The 13,964-nt window shown below is 47.4% G+C and overlaps 1 long non-coding RNA gene across 1 annotated transcript in view; it reads right to left on the bottom strand.

Annotated features, from left to right (window-relative positions):
* Positions 1-7,197: 7,197 nt before the first annotated feature.
* Positions 7,198-13,964, bottom strand: part of LOC140217328 (uncharacterized) — a 28,666-nt gene continuing 21,899 nt past the window's right edge. Inside the window, exons 2-3 of the long non-coding RNA XR_011893842.1 lie at positions 8,393-8,677; positions 7,198-7,523 (exon numbers count right to left, since the gene is read on the bottom strand). This is a non-coding gene — a long non-coding RNA (uncharacterized lncRNA). The remainder of the gene's footprint in view (positions 7,524-8,392; positions 8,678-13,964) is intronic.

Genomic DNA, 13,964 nt, shown 5'->3' with positions numbered 1-13,964 from the left:
CCCGAAGTCCCAGCTAACAGGCCTCGGTCATGGCTGGAGCGTCCCTCGTCGTCTGCACCTTGGAGTGATGTTGCTGTGACTGTTGTAAGGGTGCAGCGTACGGCAACAGTCTTCGCAGTGTATAAGCAACACTTTTGTCGAGAGTAAATAAGTTGGTTATAAAAGGCTGTCGTGAGGGTGCGTTGTAGAAAAATGTGGGCCGATCCCGAAGGTAATGCGGTCGAAAAATATGTGGGCTGTTCGTCTAGAAATGTAGCCAGATCCTGAATATAGTAAAAAAAATCTAAGCAGTCCGACTTGAGAGCAGCCTGCCCTAACGCGAGAAGCGATACATCGGAAATGGTAGGTTGCGAGGGCAGGTGATGCGACGATGCTCGAGAAACCCGCCTCAGTCTTCATAGCAGATCGGCAGTTTGAAAGAACCTCAGATTTTAGTCAAGTGATCGCTCTAAGAAGGCACGATTTGTCGTTTCAGTAGTGTATGCGTGTACATCGAATTGAAGGTAGTCGCTAACGGCGCCAGTGTTATAAGTTTACTATAACGAAGTCTCCTGCTCTTGCACCTTCTTAAGAAGGGTTTTTCGCCCTTTTGACGCGCAAGCATCACATGGCACATTGAGCGATAAAGCCGGCGTCTGTAGCAGCGAAGGGGCACCTAAATTCCCATTGGCTGCGTAATGCCACGTCACGTGCGCGCCTCGACAGAGCAGAGCAGGCGAAAGGAAATACTTGCTGCCGTGCCGTTGCGTGAGGGGAGAAGGCACTGCCACGACGCCACGTCGCCCTCGCTCTCGGAATATTGTGTTATTTGCGCGTTGTTTGCCCGCGCAAGCTGTCACATGTGTTCTAACTTCGCCTCGGAAATCGCTTTAAAGAAATCAATACATAAATAAGCGGAGTAAACTCGAAAGGAAGGACGTTGACGGTAGAGAGTTTCGAGCCTACGACACCACGCTCGCAAGCCGAGTGTCTTATCCACTGGGATAAGCCAGCGCCTCCTAGATAGCAGGCCTGCGCAATCCGCTTTATGACTTCATGCCTTGGACTGAAATTTCCCTTGCCAAATACGGTGTCACGAAAGTGGTGACGTCAAAATCACCGTAGCTTACTCGGGAGTGTACCCATTAGATTCTGTGGCAGTCGGGAAAGGTAGCATGACGTCACGGATCAAAGTGAACTGGGCTTGTGCTATCTAAGAGGTGTTGGCCAAGCCTCTCAGCGCGTTCGCTTGCCCGCGAGGAGGTCATAACTTGAAGTTCCGCTCAGCGACGTTCAATTGAACATTAATTCTTTCGCATTCACAACTCTTAAGAAGGGCTTAGGTGTCCTCGGATATTTTGTTTTGTTTACGTATAAAAAGTTAAGTGGACCCCTATACGAGATTCCGGCCACATGCATGACGTAAAGGCTACCTGGTGCGCAAATGCTAGGCAGTGTCGCCAGCCGTCTTTCGTTTTTGCGTCTTCTCTGGCTTCTCAGGGCTTCTTCTCACTCACATTTAAAGTGTCTTTTATTGTAAAAGGGTAAGGATCAAATGGCTTTTGCCCATAGTGTCACTTTATGTCCAGTACAGGCCAAATAAGCTAATAGCCGTTCAACAACGACGACGACGACAACGCTATGACGACGCGGACAACTGCATGACAATTGCTTTTGGAAGACTGACGCAGCTCCTCTTACGCACGCCGACGCAGTGGCCCAAGTTGTCTACTTGGCTGGGTCGCTAGGTATGTGCTCCTGGTTGTGATACATTCGTGGTCGTTCCATTGTAGTCAATCCAGCTTCAAGATCGTGCTATCGTCATGCCATCGTCGTCGTGCATTCATTGTCACACCGCCGTCGTGAAACCGCGTGCTCACTGAATCATCATCATTCCAGCTTCGCGATCTTACTCTCGTCATGCTGTTGTTGTCGTGCCTTCTATACTCTGACCCAGTATTCCAAGTTGTTTATTTGCTTGGGTGACTAGGTGTGTGCTCATGGTCACGATGCCGTCGTGGTCGTTCCATCATGGTCGATCCAGCTACATTATCTTGCTCTCGTTGTGCCGTTGCAGTCATGCCTTAGTGACTGCAAGGCCCCGAACTTAGTGACCCAATTAGTCTGATGGCTTGGGCCTCAAGGCATGGGCTCGTGGTCGTGATGCCGTTGTGGTCGGATGTCGTGGGGGTCGTCGCGTCGTCGGCATTCTGGCTTTGTCATCAGAATCTCGTCGTGTGGTCGTCGCCACGCCATCGTCCTCACCACGTCATCGCCCTCACACAGTTTTCCTCATGCCGTCGCTGCCACGCTATCGTTTCATCATTGTAATCACTTCAATAACGTCATCCCATTGTCGTCATACCGCCTTCGTTGTTCCACTGACGTCAATTTTATCGTTCATTCTATCGTAATCCTACTGAACGGTCGCCATTCAATCGCGTTAATGTCGCCCTTGTCATGCCTTTATTGTCAAACAGTCACTGTCGTGCATCCGTTGTCAGACTGTCGTCGTCATACAGTCGTCGTGTATTCGTTGTCGTACCCGCTCGAAGAACAAATTTAGTTGAGAGTTCTGCGGCATGCCTTGCACCTCAGGAGCGCTCAGAAACTCGACCGCCTCTCATTGAATTAGTACTTTTGTACTTAAAGCAAAGCAGAGAAAAGGGAGAGAAATTGATGCGGTGGTGCTACGTCTGTTGCAGAGTGCAGAGTCAGTCGAGAGCATGGAGTTTTGTAAGAAATAGCTACCATAAGGAAAGTACCTATAGGAAACTACAATCTAGCATACTCCTAGAGCATGGAGGAATTCCTACCTCCATAATATAGAGCTATTATCAACCTTGATGGTGATCCAACTACGGCGTGCCTCATAATCAGGTGGTGGCTTTGGCCCGTAAAAACCCATAATTTAATTTTCTTAAAACCGCGATGATGATGTGGTCAGGCCCTTTGGAACGGGCTTATAGGGTAACGGGCTGGCGCCGGGGGCCGGCCACGGGTGTAGGCTCCCTCCTTACCATTTATTAGGGAAACTACATGCAACCAGACAACACTTGCATCTATAAGATGCCTACATACACGCGCGACTGGGTGGAAAAGGGGTTTGAGTTTCCGCGTAACAGAATTATATTTTCTCGTATATTCGAATTACAGTCCGATGACATCATGTCTGTAGGTTGTGTGTAAGTCGTACTTTAAGAATTTTCTGACGCATTTTACTTTGAGAAATTCAATCAGTTCAACAACGCTCTTGCGCCAGGTGGAGGGCCTACAAGAATAAGGATGTATGCTGCACTTCCGCGCACGTGCGTGCCCGCGTGACGTACTTTGCGTGTGACGTCGTCTAACGTAGGCACGAGCTTTGCTGTACGTCTACTTCGCAGGGTGGAATGGAGGCGGACATTTTTATATGGACATGAGAAAATGTCTGTGAACTTATGTGGTTTTAATACGTATTTTTGCTCCTTTTATTACGTCAACCTTGCAGTGCGTTGGACGATCTGCTAGTGTGTTCTGGAAGATTGCGTTGTCGTTGACGTTTCCAGAGCGTAAACAGGGGGGTAGTTCTTTTCTTAACCAATCTCTCGATATTCCTTTCGATTGCACTCGTTCCAGTGTGGACGACTGTTTATCTGAATCATATTGAATTTAATTCTGGGGTTTTACGTGCCAGTATCACGATCTGGTTGTGAAGCACGCCGTAGTGGGGAGCTCCGGATTAATTTTGACACCCAGGATATCTTTACCGCGCCCCCAATTCACGGGACAAAGGCGTTTTTGCATTTCGCCCCCATCGAAATGCGCGTGCCATGGCCAGTATTCGATCCCGCGACCTCATGCTTAGCAGCGCAACAACATTCAGAGCAGCCGCCGCAGGCAAACCTCGCTCTTGCAGCGCTTTGTTTTGAACGCGCTCGCCGCGTGTCTTATGGTTGGCGTCATCGTCATCGGTGAGCACCCCGCGGAAGGCAGCAATCGGGTTCACTCAAGCTTCGTATCACGTGAACGTCAGCCGGTCTCACTCAGACTCACAAGCCCTACTAAGTGAGTCAAAAGCGTGGCAGTTTGGGCGAGTTGGTAGGTCATGACTTTTTTAGACTTTTAGCTCAGAAAGAACAAAAAGGAAGGGGTAATTAAAGGGAACGCAGAACAGATTGAGCGCTCTGAGCACTGTCGTATTGGTGTGGTTTACAAAGTTCCCTTTAGCTGTGGCCAGTTCTACGTAGGGCAATCGGGGCGGTGTATCAATCAGGCTAATGGAACATAAGAGGTCGTTAACCGGTGGATCGCCTTCTAATCTTTCTCTACATTGCCAAGATTGTAACTGCACGCCAGAGTTAGGTGAATGCGCGATATTGTACAGGCACAAGAATGAAGATACGCGTTTTATGGTAGAGGCATGGCATATCTATAATGGTGGAAGTGCGTGCGTGAGTCAGCCTTCGATTACTTTACATAAGGAAGAGATTAAGTGCCTTAACAGCTATCTCTTACGTAGATCGGCACATGTACCCGACTGACACGTGGTGATACCATTCCAGAGCTTGCGCAGATGAGTTTTGTGTCTTCTTTCTTCTTTTTGCCTCAGTGCTCCCTTCAGTTGATAGTCGGCGTTCGTGTCTTCCACTTCTCTTGTGTCCTGTCTGCACGCCTCACTTTTTGCATAACGAATTCTTATAACGTTTCTTGTATAACTTTGTCATTCATAAGTCCATGTTTGTGAAATTAAGAATGTTATGAAATATCGCGACATGGTTATCACGCATTTTAACGCTCTCGTGAAAAAGGATTGTACATTTGAACATGAAATAGAGTGAGAGAGCAGGCACCCGGGTGCCCCATTCTTAGAGGGCCCCTCACCAGGCCCTATAGCAAATTTCGGTTATGCACTGGAAGTTGTAACGTGTCCTCTAGGGAGCGTTCTGCCGCAAACATTTTTCAAATCGGCTCATTAATAGCCGAGATAAAAATATTTCAGTGCCTTGAACCCATGATTTCAGCAGGCGGGCTCCACTGCCAAGCAAGACACTCTCTCCACTCGCCCCGTCTAGCCTCCGCAAGCGAAATTCCTTCCCTGCGTTCTCTCATACCGGACCTCGAGGAATGCGTGACGCATACGTCGCAGGCCCCGCCTTCATTTTTTTTTCTCCTCGCTTTTTTTCGGCGCTACGCACTACCGCCGACGGCGTCGTGCGCGAGCTGTTGTCTCGTTCGCGCAGCGCATGATTTTGCGCGCTGTGCACAAGGAAAGATGACTAGTGGTGTAATTCAGTGCTATACGAATACTGAGGCGGAACAAGCGGATCGCAGACCATGATCACGCGCTGGAACACGGTGGAAAATAGCATAGTTTCGGTACCTGCGCACATAACCGCACGACTCTGGGAACAAGCAGACGAAGCGGAAGTACGTCTCTTTTGCTTCGGTAGAAAGTAAAACAAAAAACACGCAGACATACCGTTTGTTTGTTTCATTATTTCTCTAAACTTCAATTCGTCAATTCAAGCAACAGATCGCACAGATAACAGGTGGTGCCTTGAATAATTCTCGAAATCACGTGTCACCACGAGCGACGTCGCACTGCGGACACGACTACGTAGGCGCAGGGGCACGACTACGTCACCGTCCGGCTTGGAGCGCGGCGGCCGCGAGGAGAAGGAAAAACGGCGTTCGGTTTGAAATTTCAGACCTTTCCGCGGTGCGTAGCGATGTACTTCTTTGCAAACACGATTGTCGGCGCGCATTGTATGCTCTGCGCTTGTCAGCTCAAAATGGACATACCTGGGGAGGGACCCTTTATTCTTAAATACGTATAACAGAGGAGCATCAGGTCCGCGGTCTCGTAAAAGTGAGTTGGAACCTGCCTCAGCTGTACCTTGTGGCAATAAGATGTGTTTGGCAGCGATGTGTCGGTCACCAACAAAGAAAAAAGAGAGGAAGGTTTTGTTGTGGTAAAGCAGAGCGGTCGACGATAGGTAAAAGCCTTCTAGCCTAACACTCTTCTAAGAAGGAAATTGAAGAAGCGGAGAAGAGGGTTATGGGGAGTGTTGATGAGGACAGTTAGTGTGGAATGTGAGTGTTTGCAAATTCGTTTCCGACGAGCATGCTCACATGTAGCCGCAAATCTGAACCCGCGTTGCTTAAAATTTCAGGAGCACACGAATAATTCGTTTCACGGATAATGAAGTCTTACCGAGGGCCCAGTCAGCACCACCTAGATAGCACAATGCCTGTTTACTCCGATCCATGACGTCACGCTGCCTGGCCCGAAATGTCCATTGGAAAGACTAGCGTGATAAAAGCGGCGACGTCAAAATCACTGTTGCCTACCCGGGAGCATCCCCATTAGATTATACGGCAGTCCGGCCACGTAAGGCGACGTGATAGGTCGGAGTGAGAAGGCCTTTTGCTATCCAGGTGGTGTTGGTCCAGTAAGGGCCCTAGGACGTCATGCACCTTTTGATTCCTGCCTGCATAATTCCTACCTGCCTGCACCGAGCCTTTCCGGTTTACCGTAAAATCGTCTGCAGATAAAATTGTGCTCTGCCGAATTACAAAGCACGCGTGTCAAATCCAAGGGTTGAGGTGCAACAAAGGATTGGACACGAGAAAAGCAGCTAGACAAGTGGCATAAATAAGCCAAAGGCGGCAGAATGCAAAAAAAAGTACCTTTTTTCGCGTTCTTCGTGTAGTCATGTAATTCGATTCTTGCACTACAATGGACGATAAGAAGGGGACACAAGGAGCTCGATTTTAATTGGTTACAGCCACATAAAGCCGACAGACAATGAGGCCAATGAGAAAAGAGCTGTGGTTTTTACTTGAAACAGAATCTGCAAGAAAAAGTGAAATGAAAGACGACGCAAAGACAAGCTTACCGCCAGAGGGAGCCTCACATAATATATCACACGGAGTTATATGTTCGCCCTCTGGACGATATCATCATGCGCCTAGTCCCTTGGCGCTGGTAACGCTTTATTATAAAGTAGACTTCTTCGTTTCCGGGTTATATATATATATATATATATATATTCGGAGTGTAAAAATTGGGCCTTGTCTTTTAAAAGGAAGAAAACCGAGGAGAATTCAATGTTCTTGCTGTCTGGCTGCCCAATGTTCGTGAATTTGTTGGAATATTTCCCAGACGACTTTTTTAGGGATAAACGTATCACTCACTCACAGGAACATGTCATGACAAAGAGAGCAGCACGCAAATCATGTGACAAACTAATTTATACAAATGCTTGTTTGACGGCATTATTTACACTTAAAAGCCACATAAACAGAAATAACAAGCAGAGACGCGTTGGCGATCCCTTCTTTACGTTCTTCTCTGCAACTTATTTACCAAAGCAATAAAGTATAGTAGTGCGTACGGGCATGCAGCGCAAGAGGCGAGATGCTTTTTGTTGTTTTACAAGCCTTTGTCGACATATATTATCACGTGCGTATTGAGCATTTCTTTGTGCATCCTAGACCTGTCGGGCCTTTCGTCCTTGTCTGTTGCTGTCTTGTTTTGCTGCGTCGTGCCGCCATACGCTCTGTAATGAAACAATGGAATACCAACTAGATGAATCTGCATCCTCATGTGAACCTAAGATACGGTTGAGTAAACGTACTCCTAACGACACAGCTACTGCTCGCCACACCGAGCAACCTCAAGGCTGGGTTCGCTTCCCAGCGCATTACCACCGTTTACGTGTATGCGACGTGCGGCAAATCCCACGCGATGGGCCATTGTCACATTCATGTACACGAGGCTACTAAATGAGTAACAAGCTTTCGTTCATTCAAGGCCGGCAGGGCCTAAACATATTATACGTATATGCCAGTTTTCGCTTGAGTGTTTAGCGAAAAGGAAGCATTTATTACATTCATATGCGAATCTATTACTCATATGTCTTGACCACTTGCTCACACAAGCTGGACCGGGTTAATTAGTTTTGTAACAGCTGCGTTTATTATTATCCTTTACGGAAGGCTGAATTTCGGGGAAAAATTGCGTTTAGCCCGATTTGAATAAAGCTTGTTCGGGATCCAAGAATTGGTAATTATCGGGTTTTACACAAAAGGACCCGATTTATACGTTACAGCGTTGTTCTTTGTTGGATATACAGAACCAGCCTCGAAGTGGTGTACATGATTTCTTGAGCTGGGGCGCGCGCGTGGAGCCAAGCATGTACGGCGGGGCGGGTCTTGCACTGCTGGTCACCCGGACTCTTCCTTTCTCCAAAAGCGCTACGGTTCAAGATCGCGCCAGCCAAGGGGCGTCCGTCGCCCTCGTTTAACGACAGAAACGTGTGCCCCCGCATTCGCGATTACTGCAGCGCCGCGCACATCACGACAAAGTGAACCCGGGAAGCCTAATAGCTCGCAAGACGCAACAAAGGCTTTGAGCAAGGCCACCAACCTCCGTGTTCAGAACCAACCTCTTTCGGGCCGGTTTCCAGGATCGGAGCATATTTGCGAGTGCGAAGCCGCCGAGCGCGACTCTGTTTACGGCTGCGGATGACTTGGAGGTCGGCACGTGCCGACGCCGCCGGAATGGCTGTTGACTGCGGTGCTACCCACACCCGCGCTGCCTCCTCACCCATTTCTTTGGCCTGGTGCCGCCGACAGTCATAGCGGCGAGAAAGGGAAGCGATGTTGCAGGCACCTTGGCGAGCGTCCGGTCTGCCGCGCCTCGTCTCCTGTCCTGGAAAGACGAACCGGAAGAAGCGCGGACGCTTTTGTGGCTGACTAGGGGGCGCTGCGCTTTCCGTCAAGGGATACGCATCGCTGCTGCATGCCATCACGTGAGTACACCGGCAACGGTTCCATCCCCAACATATCGCTGTTGTCACACGATCCGCGAAGCATGACGAATCGCACGGCGGGCAGTGATGCTCTCGATCTGAACCGCGTGTCCGTCGTGTCGTTCTCATGTGTAATGCTGCAGCGTGTCTGCGGCGTAGTCAATTAATGGTCAAACGACTTCGCTGCGTTTTACAGATATGCGTCCTTAAAGGTATTTCTGGGTCCGGTCAAAGTGAAGTTGTTACAAGGGCAGCTAGAAAACATCACAGGTAGGCGGAGGCCGTGCTCCTGTGATGCGGAGGCTGTGCTCGGAGCGTCAATCGAGCAACTATACATTGCAATCTGCCATAAAGTCCATTCAGCCATTCCTGGAGAGCGGGGGAAAGAACGAAAGAAAAATCGTGACAAATGTGAGGCCGGCGCTAGGCTTGCCCGGTCCTCCATTAAAGGCAACATCGTGATGTCGCATATAAAAAATACCAGCAGTGTTGACATTTTCTCCGGAGCAACAACTTCACTCAAAACCTACAACATATCGACTTATGCGTTCAGCGCCTTTTTCGTTGCCAATTATTATGCAGTACATTAACGTAAAGGCCCAGTATTTCCGTGTTGCCGTAACATGTTGCAAGGTCGCCGCAACATAGCCGACCGTGGGCAGCCGTTCATTGACCGGAAGGGCAACATGGCGGCAACGTCGATTTGTTTGAGACTTCTTCCCAAGAGTTGCGTACAAGGCAGTTGTATGCAGCTTGTTCCTACAGGGCCCTGTAAACGCAGCGCAAACATAGAGCGCTGCATGAAGCGTGTTTTATCCTTCAATAACAAGATTGCCGTTGCAAGTAACAAGTTCTCGTCGCAATAGCTGTACCCGGGCCCCTCAGTGGCATCACGACGCCTTGCTTGACCTCCGCGCAAAAAGATCAGCTACCGCCCATTGCGGTGCGAGGGCTAGAAAACGGAGGAAATGGCGTCAGCTCACTGAAACCCGCCCTCGCTGCAGCCTTTCACCAAATGATACGCGAGATTTCTCCTCCGACTCCTTTTGCTGTTGGTGTTCTTCTGTTTTTTATCTCCTTACCGTGCAGCTCATTTGCTCCGCAAATTTCACGCCTTTGTCCTGGGAGGAGAAAGCGTGTTTCTAGCATTCATCAGTGTCATTTGCCTTTGCCGGTGTAGTTACCGCAGTGCGCGCCACATCGAGCAACTGGCGCGCAATTTTGCCGCGCTTTTTAAGTCTTGCCTCTGAGACGCGGCAATGTATCTACAAATTAATGGGCGCTTCATGCGGCGTTCAGTCGACGTCCCCGTCCGCTGTACTTCCTCCCGATCTCATATTGCCGCGTGTAACGGGGAAGCGATTGACACGAATGAAACAGGACGGACGGAGCATCCGGCCAGAGAGAGCATCATGTCTGCAGGGCGCTATCGAGACAGCGGACGGGGGAACTATACCGGGTGGACGCTATAAGGCTTTTCGACGTATACGCTCTCTCTGCATCCACATAAAGGAAGTTGCCGGTGACACATCCGCTGATATCACGCCTCGACTCACGAACAGGTCACTATCGCAGAAAAAATAATGTACGAGAAAAAGCACGTATATATATATATATATATATATATATATATATATATATATATATATATATATATATATATATATATATATATAACCCGCCGTGGTTGCTCAGTGGCTATGGTGTTAGGCTGCTGAGCACGAGGTCGCGGGATCGAATCCCGGCCACGGCGGCCGCATTTCGATGGGGGCGAAATGCGAAGACACCCGTGTACTTAGATTTAGGTGCACGTTAAAGAACCCCGGGCGGTCGAAATTTCCGGAGTCCTCCACTACGGCGTGCCTCATAATCAGAAAGTGGTTTTGGCACGTAAAGCCCCATAATTTAATTTAATATATATATATATATATATATAAAGAAGCCAACAGTCCTTCGCGTCATTGTTTGTTGACTTCTTATGTACTGACTAATAAATATAGGAATGGGGCCCCTTGGTTTCCTTTCTCCTCGTTCACACACACACACACACACACACACACACACACACACACACACATACACACGAAAATGATATATATATATATATATATAATATATATATATATATATATATATATATATATATATATATATATATATATATATATATATAGTAGTAGGCAAAGAGGGATTCTTCAGGCTACCTTTCAAACGTAAAGAACTTGAGTGGTGCTACAAGGTAAACAGAACAAGTATTTAATTTCGACAGTTTCGATCGGTGGACCGATCTTCATCAGGGTTTACAAAAAAATGGCAGTTCGGCCCTGGTAGTGAAGACACCAGACCGGGTGCCCGGTCGTTCTTACGTACATCAAACCGAGATGTATGTAAGAACGACCGGGCACCCGGTCTGGTGTCCTCACTACCAGGGCCGAACTGCCATTTTTTTGTAAACCCTGATGAAGATCGGTCCACCGATCGAAACTGTCGAAATTAAATACTTGTTCTGTTTACCTTGTAGCACCACTCAAGTTATATATATATATATATATATATATATATATATATATATATATATATATATATATAGAGAGAGAGAGAGAGAGAGAGAGAGAGAGAGAGAGAGAGAATTTTATTTCGAATAATGCCGCTGGTTATTTGAGTTTCCCACACCTTCAGTGCGTCATGTTTCAAAGAGGAAATGACCACGAACATAATAGGAATCCAACACTGTTATTCGATTCGGGGATTAGATATTAGAAGTCTTTGAATATTCGTTAACACCGAGTAATACGACATAATTGCGGTTCTTGAAGGGGCTTTTGGCAGGGAAACCAATTCAAGCGGTGACTGTACAACAGACACCCTAAATATCCGCTCTTAAGCCCAGTCAGCCAACTATACTGGACCAATGCGTCCTCTGTTGCAAATGAGTCTGAGCAGAAGAGGTTATCGATGCTCATACTCACTGCATACTGAATGAGCCAATGAAATGGCTACGGCGTGCTGCATATAACCTGCAGTATTACAATGCTATTACCTTGTTAAACCTTTTGCGAGTCATGTGTATGGTACCTTTGATGACATTATCGTATAGACGCGCAAGACATCATATGCCCCTAGTTTCTCATATTCAAGCCGCCAGATTGGCCACACTTCAGGCCTGCATGACATGTAATAAAAATAACATCACCATTGTTTACTATACAGCTCCCACCATGAACTTTCTTTGCGCGTTCTTTTAAGTGAAGAAGTATTCGGTATTTGGCTCCATGCCAGGAACCTTCGTTTTTGCGAATATTTGTACACCGTTCGGTAATTTTACTATACGTATAGCCCTCATTTCATTCTATGAAATTGCATTTTTATCTGTTATTTTCTTGATATTTTCGTCTCAGTCATACCATCTCACCGTTGATCCTACCCGTGTTGAATTGAACCACGTCGATTTGAAATAGGGATATTCGAATAGCGAAATTTTTTAAGAGAATCGAATAAGAATGTTTAAGAAAAAATATCCGCCAGTCCACTCCTGTGAAGGTGATTGGTCAGCGAAGCTGTAGATATGTCGTGCCTAATGTAGGGTAACTTTTCAAACACTGATCACATGATGTGCGCGCATTACGCACATTGCTCTTGAAAGTTATATATTACACAAACGCACGTTTAATTGCAGCTTACAAAACCTTTACTTTATTTATTAAGTTCAAATTACTGCTACATATAACTGCTTTGTGGTCGCTATGATACACATAGATCTTTCCCATTATTATTTGAGAATGTTTTTTGGCCAAAGTTAAATCGATGCATGACCCGTGTACGGTAGTTGGTTGAATCGGATCGTTAAAGTAACCAAGGCCAAACTCTTCCACTAAGTGGTTGAACCACTGCTTTGTTTCCTGTTTTCGGATGTCTACGTTAAAGTATCCGACAACGACCAACGGCGAGGGATTGACGGCAACGTACGTAGATCAACGCGGGAGTGCGTGCGCCTCGTCATCAATGATGCGGTTTGACGGGTGTTTCTATTTGTGCGTTTCATATTGAAACGAAAGCTGTGCTGGACGTTCGCTTCACGCCTCTGCCTTACGGGCCATTCATTGCTCCTGGCCCTGCACTGCTGCCGGGATCGGCCCGCTGAGTTTTCTGTTGATGTGACGGACGCTGAGAAAATCCCAGGATCCTTGCCATACACACCTTCGCTGTAAAAAACGACCTTCATATATCGAATGTAACACCGAATACTTCCGATTTGTAAACAAATTGATACGCTGCGTGAAGTCCGTGGAGAAAAAGAAGGCGGCGTACTTTAATTTTTTTTTTTTTTTAGGACAGCTAATGCCCTTAACAACTGGATGCAAGGTCAACTAAGAAGACGATAAATCGAATTGTAAACAGAGACAGCTGAACAGAGGCGACCGTACAACCTCTCAGGCGTTCTTCACGACCGCGGAAATGGGCGAATTCAGGCTTCAGTGTACATGTAGGAACGTGCGTACACTCTGCACGTGCGAAAGAGAGAGGTGGCGTCAGGTACAGCACGTGCACAAATACTAGCGTAAAACAGACTCAGTCCTTAACTCAAGACGTGCGGTGCCACCTTTAATTATGTCCTTGCTTCTTTCGTAGGCACGTTAAGTTGCGCATAGCTCATCGCGTTTCCCCCGCCGTTTTGAGCACTGAAGGAAAAAAACGCATTGCCGTCGTATCCCTAATGCGGAGGAATCTATACTCAGTATCGGGTGGCATTACAATTGTAAAGACAGCATTGCCGATAGGCAGGAAATCCATTTGCAAGCACGTCAGGGTGTGAAACGTTGAAGTTTTTTTAGTTTTTCTATGCAGAAAATAAAATTTGAACGTTTTAGTGTAGCCGACTTACCTGCCGCGCGACTCGATCCAGAACAGTGGGCTTTGGATCTGAAAGACGTGGCCTATGTGCGTGCGATACTATGTGTGGTTTTGTACGTTTTTTCGCTTGCGTGCCTGTGCCTGTGTGTGCGTGGTAACTCAAGATTTGTACGCACTGATGTACCGTGCCCCGCAGCAGGCTGTAACATGCGCTTAGTGATTGACAACGCGCCAAAGTCATCGTGTTTCGTTCCTTTTTGGACTGGTACAAACGGACTGCAGGTTCTTGCCGCTCGAAACTACGAGTGCAATGGCCTTTCGTAACATGATGGAAAA

This window comes from Dermacentor andersoni, chromosome 4 (genome assembly GCF_023375885.2).
Source record: "Dermacentor andersoni chromosome 4, qqDerAnde1_hic_scaffold, whole genome shotgun sequence".
Lineage (NCBI taxonomy): Eukaryota > Metazoa > Arthropoda > Arachnida > Ixodida > Ixodidae > Dermacentor > Dermacentor andersoni.
Note: the sequence above shows the minus strand (reverse complement) of the source record. Positions and strands in the feature narration are given on the sequence as shown.